This window comes from Ailuropoda melanoleuca, chromosome 2, assembly GCF_002007445.2.
Source record: "Ailuropoda melanoleuca isolate Jingjing chromosome 2, ASM200744v2, whole genome shotgun sequence".
NCBI lineage: Eukaryota > Metazoa > Chordata > Mammalia > Carnivora > Ursidae > Ailuropoda > Ailuropoda melanoleuca.
The window spans coordinates 61,950,312-61,966,033 of NC_048219.1; the positions used below are offsets into that span (position 1 = coordinate 61,950,312).

The 15,722-nt window shown below is 43.2% G+C and overlaps 1 protein-coding gene across 2 annotated transcripts in view; it reads right to left on the minus strand.

The window, feature by feature from the left end:
* The window catches only part of TGFBR3 (transforming growth factor beta receptor 3), a 194,177-nt gene extending 181,114 nt beyond the window's left edge, over positions 1–13,063 (minus strand). For both annotated transcript variants that reach the window (XM_011233549.3, XM_011233548.3), the window contains exon 1: positions 12,935–13,063. The gene's annotated coding sequence lies outside the window, so the exon portion shown is untranslated. The remainder of the gene's footprint in view (positions 1–12,934) is intronic.
* Between the last annotated feature and the right edge of the window lie 2,659 nt (positions 13,064–15,722).

The following is a 15,722-nucleotide window of genomic DNA, read 5'->3' on the forward strand; positions in this document are numbered from 1 at the left end:
TTTAATACGTAGCTTATATAAACAAAAAATATTTAAATCATTATTTTCTGAACAGTGTAGACATACACAAAACCTGAATTTTGTCAGATCTGCCCATTTTATCAAAACTGCCATTTTGGGGGCATCTGGATGTATCAGTCGGTTAAGCCGCTGTCTTGGGCTCAGGTCATTATTCTATTCCTCAAACTCCATGAACTCTACTCATTCCCCTCACCTCATTCTAAAAACCATTCTGATTAATCCCACCCACCGTGAACACAGTCTCCTTAACATTTTGTGTATAATTTGTTCCATGTTATCTTCTACTCAGAGCCGACTCAGAACGTTAGAAATAGAGAACCACCACTCCAGCCCTCTAATTTTACAGATTAGCAAACCAGGAATTAGAAAGGCTCAGTGACGGGCCCACCGTTACACAGCTAGTTAGTAGCACAGCCAAGACTTGTCCACATGCTGCTTTGTAATTATTCTGTGGTTGTTTGTGTTTTTAGTCTACATTCCCCTTCCTATTAGAGGCTAACACCCTGCTTTCCTCTTCCAACCCCACAAAATATCTCAGCTACCACCTACTGAGCACCTCCTGTGTTTTTTTACAATTTCTCATTTCATCCTCTCAACAACACAAGAAGGAAGATATCCGTTACAGCAAGAAAAGTGAGGCTTCAAGACGCTCAACAACCCCAGGTCACGAGCTAGTAAGTTCCAGCACCAGCGTCTGAGCCCAGGTCTGTCTGATTCTCTTAACACTACCAACGGGAGCTCCTCCTCTAGGGATGCCAGCCCAGCCCCGCGCAGACGGTCTCCTTCCAGCTAGTGGTGCAGCCTGATTTGATCCGACCTGAAGTAACTTAACTTTGTTCTGAAACCAGGGAGGTGAGGCTCAATTAGCAGTTTCATTTTACTTCATTCACTCACGCAGTAAACATGCATTAGCACCTGCACAGCAGTGAACTAAACATGACACTGTTTGCATGGAGTTTACTTTCTCATGGGGGGAGACAGACAACAAATTTGTAATGCATCATAAGAAAGAAAAATAAAGCAGGTTAAGGAGAAAGTGTTCAGAGGAAGGATGTTATTTCAGATAAGATGGTCACGGAAGGTGTGATATTGTCATTTACAATGAGAAATAATATAACTGGACTTCATCCCTGTTTCTGGTACCAAGTTCCTAAAAGGAATTTTGGAATTCCTAAGTGATGACAGGAATAAAGGTATCTTGTGTTGTGTTAATGAGGTGACCACAGGACCCTACCTCAGGATAGGGCTGCTTACCTGTAGCACCAACCAGGTCATTAGAGGGTTGGACCCTTCAGTTCCTTTTCAGAGAGGAGCTAGAGGTTGACTCAACTGCCAATAGCCAAAGATTTAATCAATCATGCCTATGTAACAAAGCCTCTGTAAAAAACCGAAAGGATGAGGTTTGGAGAGCTGCCATGTTGGTAAATACACAGAGACTGGGGAGAGTGGCTTGCCCAGAGAGCATGAAAATGCCATTCCCTTTTCCCACACCTTGCCCTATGCACCTCTTCCATCTGGCTGTCCTGAGTTATATTCTTTTATAAGAAACCAGCAATCTAGTAAGTAAAATGTTTTTCTGAGTTCTGTGAGCTGTTCTAGCAAATTAACCAAACCCGAAGGGGGGCTGTGGGAACCTCCAATCTGTAGCCTGGGCTTGTGACCCCTCAAGTGAGAGGACAGTCTTATGTGACTAAGCTCTGAACCTGCAGAAGCTAAGGCTATCTCTACAGGCAGATGGTAATGCCAGAACTGGTGGTGTGAAGGAAGACAACCTCCACACACACAGTGGAACTAGTTACCAGAAACCTTTTAGACGGCCTCTCAGATGAGGAGGCATTTCAGCACAGCGGTACGAGACAGAGCTATGAGAGAAACGCATCCCAGACAGTGGGGATAGCAAGTGTAAGGTTCCTACAGGGAGAACATGCTTGGTGTGTTCTCGGAGCAGACTAAATACAGCACAGTACAGCGGGAAGTGTGGGGACACCCACCCCCCGCCTACCTGGGTTCAAATCCCTGCCCTGCCTCTTCCCAGCAGTGTAGCTGTGGGCAGCTTACTAAATACCTCCAAGTCTCAGCTATAAAGTAGAAATAATGATTCTATTCTCTCTAATGTGGTTGTTATTAGAATTAAGTAAATTAATAATACATAAAGCCCTTAATACCTAATATGTTCTTAGGTTTCAGGAAATGGTGGCTATGATTTTTAACTAGGTCACTGATAACATCTCCGTTCAAGACAAATTATTTTCAATTTGAAAGTTTTGAATCCAAGGGTTAAATTATGCTGTTAGCTTTGTACATGGACAATAACTTCCTCCTAAGCCTTCGACTTCCTTAGCTGGGCTTCCTGTCCTGATGAGGAGGACTCTGTAGGAACCACACTGATGTTATCACAAAAAGAGCAGGAGGCAAATCACTCTAACATCCCTGTTACACTATTACAAACTATGCTCTTCACTCAACATAACCCCTACCTCCAAGAATCAGACACTTCTTCAGAACTGTAATTTATTGTCCCTTGGGTTTAAGTCATTGATTTCATAAGACAGATCTCACCAGTCTTGACTCCTCACTGGCATCACTGACAGAGGCAGGTGGTAATTTCAACTGCAATCCTGTCTTGAGAAGGGTTAAAACTTCTCTTCAAAATTAGGACATAATTTAATTTAAAAAAAAATTAAAGAAAGAAAGAAAATGCTTTCTCCATTGTCCATTTGGCCTAAACTTAACGTTTCTTTTCAAAGAAATTAGAACATCAAAGCAAAATTCAAGAGTCATCTGGCCTGGCAGTCTCCAGACTGTTCCTTAGAGCACAGCCCTGAAGCAACTCAGGAAGGTACAGTGAGTGGCCCTGTGGATGGGCCCAGAGCCAAGGGAAGATGTCAGGGCCGCAGGGAAATTCTGCTCCTCTGCCCTATACCCTCTCTCCCTGCTCCTTTCTTTAATGCTATGTTTACTTTTCATCTGTGCAGCCCAATGGGTTAAAGGGCAAATCACAGGCAGAGAGAAACCACAGCAAGCCCAAGCCTGTGAGAGGTAAACTGGGAATCTTCCCAAACCACTTGTAAGGCTGGGGAGAGCCCACGGTTGCTGTTTTCAGTCAATTAAAAAGAGGTCAACGTTCTAGTATGACAAGTCTTGAATGAGGCTTTTTAAAACATCGATTCTCCTTCTAGACAGACCTGATAGTTTTGGCTTTGTAATGCCGTAAGTATACATTTAACTGGAGCTATAAGAAATCCACAAGACCTTCTCATTCATTTATTCATCTAACAAATATTTATCAAGTGCCTGCTCCACACCAGCACTGTTCCAGGTACAGGGATTCAATAGGGAACAAAACATAAAAATCCCATGGGGCGCCTGGGTGGCACAGCGGTTAAGCGTCTGCCTTCGGTTCAGGGCATGATCCCGGCGTTATGGGATCGAGCCCCACATCAGGCTCCTCTGCTGTGAGCCTGCTTCTTCCTCTCCCACTCCCCCTGCTTGTGTTCCCTCTCTCACTGGCTGTCTCTATCTCTGTCAAACAAATAAATAAAATCTTTAAAAAAAAAAAAAAACATAAAAATCCCTGCCCTCATGGAGCTTACATTCTAGTCAGAGGAGACAAATTATAAACAAAATATATAATCGTATATGAGATATAGATAAATGCTAAGTAAACAAAGCAGAGAAGAGGGAAAGGAAATATTTGGGGTCTTTGGTTTGGTTTGTTTCTTTGTTTGGGGTAAGGACCTACAGCAAGTGAACTCTGTAGGTATCTAAGAGAAAAACATTCCAAGCAAAGGAAACAGCACATGCAAAGGTCCTGAGACAGCATGTCTGCCATGCCTGGGGAACAGTAAGCAGGCCACGCCACAGGAGCAGAGAGTGAGCCAGAGAGCACAGGAGGGAGGTCGAAGAGGTAATCATCAAGGGAGTCATGGCTGGTTGTATGGGGCTTTACAGACCATTGTAAGGATTCTGGCTTTTACTCTGAGGAAGATAGGAACATTAGAGTGTTTTAAGCAGAGGAATGACAGGATCTGACTTAAGCCTTATCAGGGCCCTTCTGGCTATTGGATGGAGTATACTGCAGAGAAAAAAAAAGCTGTGTGATCTTGGGCAGGCCACCTAACCTCCCAGTACCTGGCTGTTCTCATCTTTAGAAGGGCTTAAAGAGTCTGTCCATTATTTCTAACCACCACTCTAACCCTAAACTCTACGATTCTGAGTTTACTTCCTTTGCATTTTCTATACAGTTACAGGTTATATCCACTGTAAGTCTCATCTCTCCCCAAACTTTTCACTGAAGTGGAACTGGGTTGAAGAATTCAATTTGACAATATATATGATAGGTCAAGCCCATGCCACACTTTCAGGGTACAGAGATGATGAGACTTGATTCTGCTCTAGGGAAGTCTACAACCTGGCAGAGAGAGTAAGTGAGCTCTCAGGAGGTAGCAGAAGTCCTGTAAGAGAACTTAGGGGAAGAAGCAACTAACCCGCCTGCCAGGAAGAGCCAGCCATAGCTTCACCATACACACGGACAGCTGAGAGAGTCTGGATGAGTAAGCAAGGCCGCCAGAGAAGGGAAGGGAGGGGATGCTAAAGGAGAGACAAGTACAAAAGCAACGGAGCTCGAGAGCACGTGGCATACTCTGGAAACCGTAAGGGCTCTGGTATGAGCACAGTGAGGTTCAGGGAGAAGCCGAAAGAAAAAATGGCTTGAAAAAGTAGGCTGAGGCTACACTGTTAATAACTGGACATCTCGTGCCAAGATAATGGAACAGTGACTTTTTAAAAATAAGAAATGAAAACACAAATCTGTGTTTTAGAAGGTACCAACCAAAATGGATGAGTAATTGCAGAGAGAAATGTTGAAGCCAGGAAAACTAACTGGAAGACCCGTGCAGTAGTCCAGGTGAGATGATGATTTGGAAACGGAGAAGAAAAGGTCTGCTGAGATATGCTAAAAAGGTAAGCCACATGTGACTGGTGTTATTCAGCTCAGGGAAGTAAACAGAAGGAAGTTTAGTGTGCCTGAGGTCCCTTGCTGGGTAACTGTGCCATTTACTGACAGAGGAAACGAAGGATTGAGACTGCGGACCACAGAAAAATCGTGTGTTGGGTTTGGGACCAGGTTTTAACAGAAAGACCTACAGAACAACCAGGTAGCTGCTGGAAATAAGGGTATGAAATATAAAACTGGAAGTTACTGGCAGAGATGTGGCCATTGAGGCATGGAAATATGAACGACTAAATGTAAACTGAGAAGAGAAGGGAAAGGGGGAATATAGAACCTTGGAGAATGCCTACAACACGTTAGGGATCAAGCGCTGGTAAAGAAACCTGAAGACAGATGGGGAAGGAAAGGGAAAAACCTCAAGAAGCTCCAGGGAAACTAAGATGGTAACACGTGGGGAGAAGACAAGAGTTAAGCAGCAAAGGCCCCCAACAGAGAGAGGACAATGGAGACGCTGGCTGAAAGCAAGCACGAATTTTGCACTTTGCACCTTTTGTAGCACCTTGGTATGTCTTGGTATGGTGGGTGTGAGAGCAGGCCTGCAGCAAGCTGAGGAGTTTCACGGGGGGTGAGAAGAAACGAGCCAATAGCCAAACACCACCAGCCCCAACAGACTACTACCTTGTTACCAAAGATTCTGTACCATTAGGAAAGTTTTATTCAATACTCTGTGGAGGTGTAAGGTGTGAGAAACAGGAACTAAGATCTGCTGGGGGTGATCTTCTGGCAGCGGAAAGGAGATTTCTTAGTTAACACCTGGGTCTCACAGGACCACTAATCCTGAAACTAGCCACAGGCATTCAGAAAGCCTAGGTGCTTCAGACCTGTATGCACCCACACAGCATCCAACTTCCAGTGAGGCTTCTCACACCAGCATCCCTAGCCTTGCTTCGCCAGCACAGTAACGCGCAGCAGGAGGGAGCACATTTCCATTCAAGTATGGTAAAAAGCGTAACAAAACCCCACAGCACCCACTACCTGGTATGATGCTGGGAGTCCATAACCTGACGCCATTCAGACTAGAAAAGACTTCACCAAAAACCACCAGCCAGTGTCAGCAGAATCTGCCTGACTATTCTGAGAAACAAAAAGGAGCTGAAGGAGTTTTTAATCCCAAATTTATTCTTAATTTCCGATACAGAACACTTGAGAAAAATCTGAAAGCCAATCAGAAAGACTAACAGATTTTTTTTTTTGAATGTGCACCTACAGTCCTTTCTCCTTTACCCTCTACAAAAAAGCAACCCAACCCCCAAATGATCATTTTTCTTGGCTTAATTTCCCTATTTTTGTGATATATAATTGGAAACAGACTGCTTTTTCCTGGCTTCAGAGAACAGGATCTTCGGGGTTACAGGAGTTGCCAACTATAGAACTTCAGCCTTAGCAAAGTTTCTTTTGCAAACCTTTTACCTATATACCTACTTAAAATATATCTTAATTCCAAAGAAAACACTGAAATCCCTCATTATTATACAAAAGTGAATTTTGTCCTAATTGATTAGATGCTACCCTCTCTTTTCTACCTGGTTAAGCTAAATAGAATTCTGCTTTGTGTTTAGTTATCTCCCATTTGAACATTACCCAAAGCCCCTACACCCATAAGGTATCTAAATGGGATGCTTTCTGGGACTATTTTGAAGAATTTAGTAGGACTGGTTCTACAGGAAACCCACACACTGAATGAAATGAAAATCTTGAATATGTTAGAAAGCAACAACTCTAATAATTAAATAAAGATGCCACAAACTGAAAAAGGCATAAATACAAAAAAAAAAAATGTGAAATGTGTCAAGTAGGTCACCCTTCCCCTGGTTCCAAAAACATGGTGCATCCAATGGTTGTGCAATAATTGTTATGGATGAATATGATGGATACAAAAGAAAAACATAGGTGTGTCTTCAACAAAGTTGGTTGTTACCCTAAGTAATTTTTTCACGATTTAGATGGTATATAATGAATATACGCCTGGTAACGATCTCTATAAAGAAGAGGAATAAGAAAACTAAGGAACATCTGCTCAGAAAGGCTTTGACAAAAAGAGAGAGCCCAGCAATAGTAAAGATGCCCATTTAGAAGATCAGAAACTTCTCCCACACACATAGGGAAGACCTTACAATGTAATAATGCAAAATGTATGTAATGAGTCAATGGTGCTTTCCCTCAAAGTTGAAGTGAATTTGCCAGCCAACTGCACAAAGTCTAATATAACAAAATGAGACATTTATTCTTTATGGACACTCAGAAGAGAGTTTTGTGTTTGAGTATGTTTTGTTCTAAAGGAAAAATAGAAAAGAGATAACTCATAACAACACAGGCAGTGCCACACAAAAGTATTTAGGATATCACATGAACACAGGGCTTTGAGATTGGAATCTAAGTACTTCACTTAAAATAACCTTCCAATTATTTAAAAAAAAAAAAAAAAGCCATATTCTGCTCCAGCCATCATTATACAGTTAATCATGAAGTGAAATGTGCAAATAGGCACCAGCGTATTTTCGCATCCAAAGACCACTTTCATACTGTCAGAACACATAAATCACTAAAAATGCTAACAGAATTATACTCCCAAAAGGGACTCTTTTCACACACAGAACTGAAGTTAAATATTGTTTCCATTAATAAAATAGTAAATAAGAGTTAAAAAAAATGCAAAAGTTCTGCTCGACCGTCCATTTGGTGTTCTTACCCATCAATGGTGGTTAGTCATCACACCCGTAAAACGGCAGACCTTCTCCCGGGGCAATCCAATCAACAGGAAAGCCCAAGGACTAGTATCTAAAGACTGTTTTCTAAAGATCATTTTTTCAAGGACTAATCAACTTAAATGTGTTTTTACAAATGTTCCATCTGCAATTTCACACAAAACCCTGACCTTCAGCATGTACCAGGGAAATATATTATGTACTTGGAAGGACAAACAAGCAGATGCTTCTTCCTCTGCAAACAGCGCCCCATTCTGATCCCCCTTCCCCTGGAGTCCAGTGTCCAAAAGATAGAGGGAGTATATGCTTCTGTATTACCATCCTTTTTCATAAAGTCAAGACAGAGATAACATTTTAGATTTAATTCTAAATTATTACTGCGACAATTTAACATTAAATCCTAGAAATGAACTTTGCCACACTCCACTCTAATCCAGAGTCTTCCTGCCAGAGTTGAAGAAGCTTTCAGCGCAAACATCAGTATTAATCTTTTTTTTTCCTATAGTTACCTCAAGCAGGAGATACCAGGATGGCCTAAGGGAATGTCTCCTATTTCAGAGTTTCAGTAATAATCTCAATTTTAAAAGGTATCATGCCTTTTAAGTATGTCCTTAGTTATTCTCCTATTAAGTCTTGAAGGTTGGCCTAGAAAACTGAAGAATAAAAAATGCATTATGTCCAAATCAGAGTGGCTTCAAGCAGAGTGTTTACAAATGTTGTTTCAAACACTAAATATTGCACAAATCTTGGTTGAAAGATAAAAATCGTTACTCTCCCTCTGAAAGAAGGAAAAATGCTCAGAAATCTGTCCTAAATCTTAAGCAAGGACTTTGCAAACTGTTAACTGACATTGAGCTTTCTTTCCTCAAACAAATGTTCTATTTCAAAAGATATAAAACAAGAAATCTACAAATGGACAGAACCCAGGAAATGGACCTAGATCATTTTTTATAAAGTCCTTCCAAACTGTGTTGATTTATTTCCGCTTGACTGGAAACCAAACAAATTAGCAATAGCTTGTGTTTTATGAAATGCTACAAAGAGACAATGCTATCATTCCAAGTGCTAACTCTGAAGATGTGGAACCAGAGAAATTACTGCCATGGATCCTGGTGCAGTAATTTTCTTTCAAAGTCACAAAAGCTCTCACTGAAATTGCTAAAGGCTTGTTATTTATGGAAGGCTAGCTTTTCATATAACCTAGATTTGCTCTTTTACATTCCAAACGGCCCATATTTCTAGAGGTGATACAAGATTACTTATAAAGACCCCCAAAAACATTTATTTACTTGAGCATGCAAGAAATTAAAAAACACAAGGAAAATGCTCCAATGTACAAAACAAAAGTGATAAAACCATTTTCAAATAGCTGTTAAGAGCAAAGAGAAAAAAAGGTGGGGGGAGACCGTCCTCATTAATTAATGAACCTGACAATTATAATTAGTTTTTGTCCAATAGTAACAAAGAAGAAAAAAGCATTTGCAAGATGGATTACCAAGAATAGGGGTAATTCAAAAGATGACAGCAAATTCATCCAGAAAAAAATATTATAGCAATGTTAATACTTATCAGTCATCCTCTGAATTCTAACTGTTCTGTTAAACCTGAAATGTAAAGTCAGAACTTTACACAGAATGATCATCCCAGGAAATTAGTGATCACTTAGGTCCTAAAGAAGAGAGGAGCGATCACCTTCTTAGTACCATACTCAAAAGGATATCTGAGTTCCCTGTCCGCTTAGGCCCAGATTCACCTGACTTTTACAAGCAGCAACTAAATTGCATGCAAAAGGAAAAGATTAACTCCTTTGAGTCTTAAAAAGAATAGGACAATACCTTCTTTTAAGCAAAGCAATTCTGTCAATCTATAAAGGCTTTCCAAGACAAAGCCTTAGGAAGCCTTAAGGCATCTTGGCCCCCTGCTATCAGAGGCTTGAAAGAGGACAGCTAATTTGCCAAACTTCAAGACCAGGAACCAGAAGCCTATTAGGGGTAAGGGGGTGAAAAACGTTTGCTGAAGAGTATGAACTACATCAGAGCATGGAAGACTAAGTTAAGTCCTAAATAAGATGCTATCCTGAAGTAACTTTTGCAATGCTGAAATTCAGAAAGAAGGGACTAAACTTGAAAGTTATTTTTTAAAAGGATCCACACAACCCTAGCTTGCTCAATGAAATAAAGTCAAAACTACCTGATACACAAGAAACAAGAAAGGAAAATGGCCTACAAAACTGCAAGCAAAGACTGAAAACCTTTTTTAAAATTCAGTTTCAGGGCACCTGGGTGGCTCAGTGGGTTAAGTGTCTACCTTCAGCTCGTCCTGGGATCAAGCCCCACATCGGGGCTCCCTGCTCAGCCAGGAGCCTGCTTCTTGCTCTCCCTCTGCCTCCTTCTCCCTCTCCTTCTGCCTCCTTCTCCCTCTGCCTGCCTCTCACCCTGCTTGTGTGCACGCGCGTTTTCTGTCAAATAAATAAATAAAATCTTTTAAAATAAAAAAATAAATAAATCTCAGTTTCACTGCTTTTCCAAGCATGTTCTTAAATGTTTATATTATGTTTACAAGAATGTCTATAGACATATCACACCTCTACTAGACAAGTATACTTCTGAACTATTACTGTTTACAAAAATACAAGCCTCTGAAGAATGCCTAGAATTGCTGTTACTCAGGATTACAATCCCTCATTGTCATGCACTTGGAAGATGCTGATGAAGAATGATAATGATAGGACTGTAAGTGCACCAACCTCCCTGAGAACAAATTCACTACTTCCAATTTTCTACAAAAGACAAACGAGGATCATTACAAAGAGATTCACAATGGATCTCCTTGGGCTCCCAGTTCTCCTGGATAATTTCAGATATTATTCAAAGTGCACAAAATTATCTTACATACACTTCTTAGGGAAAACAAATGGAAAAAACAATGCACAAGTATATTTAATATCTGTCCAGCCCCCAGAGTTCTTGACATATGTCCAACATATAGGCCTGGTCCTCAAGGTCATTCTTACTGTAATCAGTTGAAATTAAACCAGCTTTCCACTGTAAACTCAGAAAGCAACTTGGTGATTTTGCTAGATAAAGCCACAACATTTTCCATTCCTGAAATGTATGTTTAACACCCTAAAAACTGGTTTAAGTGCCTGATATGCATCAATAGTGTGTTATACTCCCCCTATTGGCTAATATTCAAAATAACAATGAATTCCCCAGGGGTTGCCTTTGAAGTGCTGGGGTTCAAAAGTAAGTTGATGATTTTTATATTTAAAAACATGAGCTGGATCAACAGTTGTTAAGCAAAGCTGCCATATAATGGTCCGATTCCATCAAAACAGGAAAATTTAAAGTTGACAAATGACAAAGACAAACTGAAGGGCTGAAAATGTGCTGAAACCTTGAAACACTAAACAATGCAGAATTAAAGCCAAAAGCAGAGAACACCAAGAAACAGAGCAACATCCTTTTACTGACACAATGGCATGAAATCAATTTCATTTTAATAGCCCTTAAGGGGGTAAGAATTATTTCCCTGCCTCCTGTGCCAACCCCAAGCTGTTTCCTAAGGAAGCCAAGTAACTCTGACAATGTGTAGAGAATAAAAGAAATTAAGAATAAAGATTCATATTAATACCAATCAGGGTTCTGTTTTTAATTACTTGGATCCAGTCTCAGAGCTCTAAGGCAGCACTCCAGTAAGTACATCACCTAAATTAATTACAGATACCTTATTCCTGTTTCAAGGGCTATGTCCAACTAAAATGGGAGGCTCAACAACGGGAGATGCCTGGGCTCACTGCACGCACATCTGGCTACACTTGCTGCTCTTGGGGACTAAGCTAGCTCTGGAGTCAGAACAGAAAGTTATGTCTTAGGGGGAGCAAGTAACTGACCTCTACGGTCTCATCTGTGAAAAGGGGCTGATAGTTTAAGAGGTCCGCAAGGCATACAGGAGAGTGACACACAGTTTGGGCTCAATAAACGTTAGCTATTATTATTCAAAAGCTGATTTCACAGTGAAATAACTTTGCAGCCTTAAAGTACCACTTCAGGATAATTAAAAGGTCTTGACATGCCCTTCGTTACTTAGAGAGACTTTCCACCCAAACCGCTCAAATTATCTTCTAAGGGAGATGTTCAGGAAACGCAGGGCTCCCCATCTCAGGCTGTCATGTCACTTCTACCATCCTTCACCCTCTTTGCCCTTTTCCCATCACCTCTAGGCTCAAGACAAGCAGCTCTAACACTCGTGTAGCGCTTGCTCGGCGCCAGGCACTGTTCTAGTACTTTACATATATAAAATCATTCAATCCTCACAGTTACTATATGAGACCCATTATTATTCCCATTTCACAGCCAAGGAAATGAGCAATTTTCTTCTCTCAGCTCTTTTAGTACACACTAAATCCATTAAGTTCCACTGTGCCAAGGTAATTCACGCATGACAACGCCGGCTCCCTACACTACGAGATTCTGGAAAGTGGGCAAATGCCCTAATAATAAGCGTGCAAGCCGATTCTTCTAGCAACAGCCCAAGACTTCCAGTTTGTTCTAATCAAATGAACATACTAAAAGAAGCCTTCAAAATGAACTGGGTAGTGGGCTAATCTGTTAACGGGGGGCGGGGGCGTTCTCTGCGGGGCTCCGGGCTGCAGCGCTCCGCGCCGCCCGCACAACACCCGGAGGACGCCTGCTGCGGGGAGCGCAGCTCACGTCGGTGCGCGAGTCCCAGGGCGCAGTCTCTGCAACAGCAAATGAATGCAAACCCCCAACAAACCTTTCCCACCGACGCTGTCAAGCGCCCAGATGGAAGTGGCCCGCGCGCCCCGCGGGGGTCGAAAGAAACCGCGGAGAGGAAGAGCGAGGACAGGCGTGGAGGAGGAGACGTCTTCCCCAGGACAGCGCATCGCCCCGAGCGCTGCCCACCCGACCCAGGGCGGCCGCTCCCCACACACCGCCGGCCATGGGTCCCGGCTCCTCCGAGCGTAAACACTGCTGCACCAACGCCGCCCTCCCAAGCCCGGGGGTCCGGGAGGCCGGTGCGATCCCGGCCGTGAACAGGCAACGGAGCCTTGCGCAGCGCCGACAGGCACCGCGCAGCCTGCAAAGCCCGCGGCCGAAACGGGCGCAGGGCTAGTGGCGCGGGTAGGGGCATCCCGACACGGGCTGCAGCGCCGCGGGGCCGAGCCCGCACGTACCTCGGAGGCGGTATGTCAAGCGGAGATCCACCCGCTGCAAGCTGGAGGAAAGCAGAGGAAAGTTTCCCCGCCCAGCGCTCGGCGGCCGCGAGCTCCGGCAGCTGCTGCGCCGCGGCACAACTACGCCATCCGGACCCGCCGGGACTTTCACCTCCTGCAGGGAGCTCCAGGAATCGCCCAGGGAAAGTGGCCGGGCACGAGAGCCGCCGATCTCCCTCCCTCACTCACTGGGAAGAGGAAAGCGCCGCTCGGCGTCCCCGAAACCCTCGATTACCCTCTTCGGGCCGACCCAGCGCACTCGCTCTCCCTCACACACACACGCGGGCGGGGACGGGCAGGACGCCACAGCAATCAGCGCGCGGGGGGAAGGGCGCTCCGCCGCCGCCGCCCCACCGAGGGCTCCGCGCGGCGGAGAAACTCCTCCTCCAGCTGCCCGCCTCCTCTCTCCTCCCCCTTTTCCTCCCCGGCTGATGGATGAGTCCCGAGCGCTGCTGGAGCCAGCGTTTCCCTTTGGGCTGAGGAAGGAGGGAGGGAGGGAGGGAGAGAAGGAGCCCCAGGAACGGCAGGGCTGCTGCGCGCCCAAGGTGGGGCGGTGAGTGGGTGTCTCAGTCCTGGGGGCGGGGTGGGCGAGGGGGGACGCCGACGCCAGCTCCCTCAAACTACGTCCTTCAAACTTTCCAGGTCTCTGGAGGCATTGGGGTTTTATTTGGTTACCTCAGTCTTGACAATAAAAATTCTAAATCCTCCAGTAAACTGAACACACCCTCTTGCTCACTCCTTAGCAAAGCCGCCCCCCCCCGCACCGTACACATTCATTCTGTCCCTGTTTGTCTTTCCCACCTCTAATCCTGCTTGTTATCTCAAGATGCACTCTGCTGGTGGGCGCCAGTGGGGTCTTGCTTCCTCCTCTAACAGCGGAGAGCGCCTTACCCAGCCGTTCTCCCTGCTCGCTAAATAAATAAAGGAGCTAGGTCAGCTTTACCGGCGTTATTCTAACGTCGGCGCGATGGAAACGAAGGTGCAACTGCTGCGTACGTACCCGTGCCTGTGAACTGTACGCCGAAAGTATGACGAATGCAGAACCCCACTCTGATAGTCCTGCTTACACCTCATTTTTCTATTAAAAGACATGCTTAAGTCACAGGACACTTTTACCAATGGGCTGGTGAAATGATCGTGTGCTGAGAAGTTTCTGAAACCGGACTTCCAGTTGGACAAACAACTTAAACTCTCCAAGTCTGTTTTCTCCTTTATAGAACGAGGATCTTGGCCTAGGAGACCTCTCCCAGCTGTAAAGTCCTCTGGTCCTAGGCCTTTAATATACTGGAATGGCATACAGAGGTTTCTTACACTGTCGCTTATATTATTATTATTTGGAAAGCTACTCGATTTCCCCACTTTGAGAGAAAAAGACGTATTTCTTACCCTCTTTCTCTTGTACCTATACATAGGGAATCCAGGAGATACTTTCATAAAGGCCAAATCATCTTTGATTACCTGGCTTACTGTAAAAACCTCCTCAATGAACCATTCCTTCCTTACCAGTATTTATTGAGCACCTACTGTTTGAGAAGGTTGAACTAGGCCTTGGAGATATTCATAGCCATAAGACCCTGAAGGCAATAACAGTCCTAAGTGAAGTTAGCCTCAGCTTTGATATAGTCTCTCTAAATTTTAGGCCTTAGATTTCTCATAGACTCAAATTACATAGTATTCATGCCTCACATTGTCAAATTTTAGTTTCAAGTGCAGACATGAACTGTTGAATTGGGTGTGAATATCTAACCCTGTATTTACATATATCAATCATGTTACAGCTTTCTAATTTCTTTTTTTTAAGTTTTGTTTGTTTTTTTTAAGTAAACTCTACCCTAACTCTACACAACTTTTGAGATCAAGAGTTGCATGCCCTACTGACTGAGCCAGCCAGGCACCCCAAGGCTTTCTAATTTCTAAATAAAATGGCATGGTAGCAGAAGAGAGAGAAAAACCAAGTCCTAAGTAACTTAATTCTTAGGACTGTCTTGCTTTTAAAGAGTGAAGTGACTGTTCACAATGGAGCCAGATACTTAATAATGTAAATATCAACATCTATTGAACAATTACTCTGTGCCAACAAGAGTCCAAAATATTCTATACATGTGAATATATTTACTCCTCACAGCTCTATAAGGCTATATACAAACAGGTGCATGTGCAAACCCACATATATACGAAGGCCTTATAACTTGTCACGATAGCATAGCTAAAAAGTGGGAGGTCCAGGATTCAAACCCATATCCATCTAGTTCTGTGCCCAAGTCTTAAACCACCAGAGCATACTGCCCCCAAAAGCTTTACATACTGGCAAAATGAAAGGTGTGAGGGATTTTTGGTTGGTTGGGTTTTGGGGTGTGTGTGTGTGTGTGTGTGTGTGTTGGTTTTGGGTTTGTTTGGTTGGGTTTTGGGGCTTTTTTTGGCAAGACATCTTTAAAATTCAGGCCTATTTAATTAGTTCAGCAGTTTAAAGAGATGATATGGAAAAACACAAGAAATTATATAGGTAGTTACAAAACCAACAATGTCTAGAGGTATTTTCTCTTTAAATCTTTACACTAATAATGTGATATTATTTTCATAAATCAAGAAACCTGAAGCATTGAGCAAAGTTTTAAAATAAAACTACATTTTTAATTCCCCAGCAAAGTTCTAAAAAAAAGATTCTCCTACGTTTTATTAATGGCAATATTAACTGATTTGGGGGGAATGAATCCTCTTCTTTCATTGGTTACAAATCAGGACTACATCC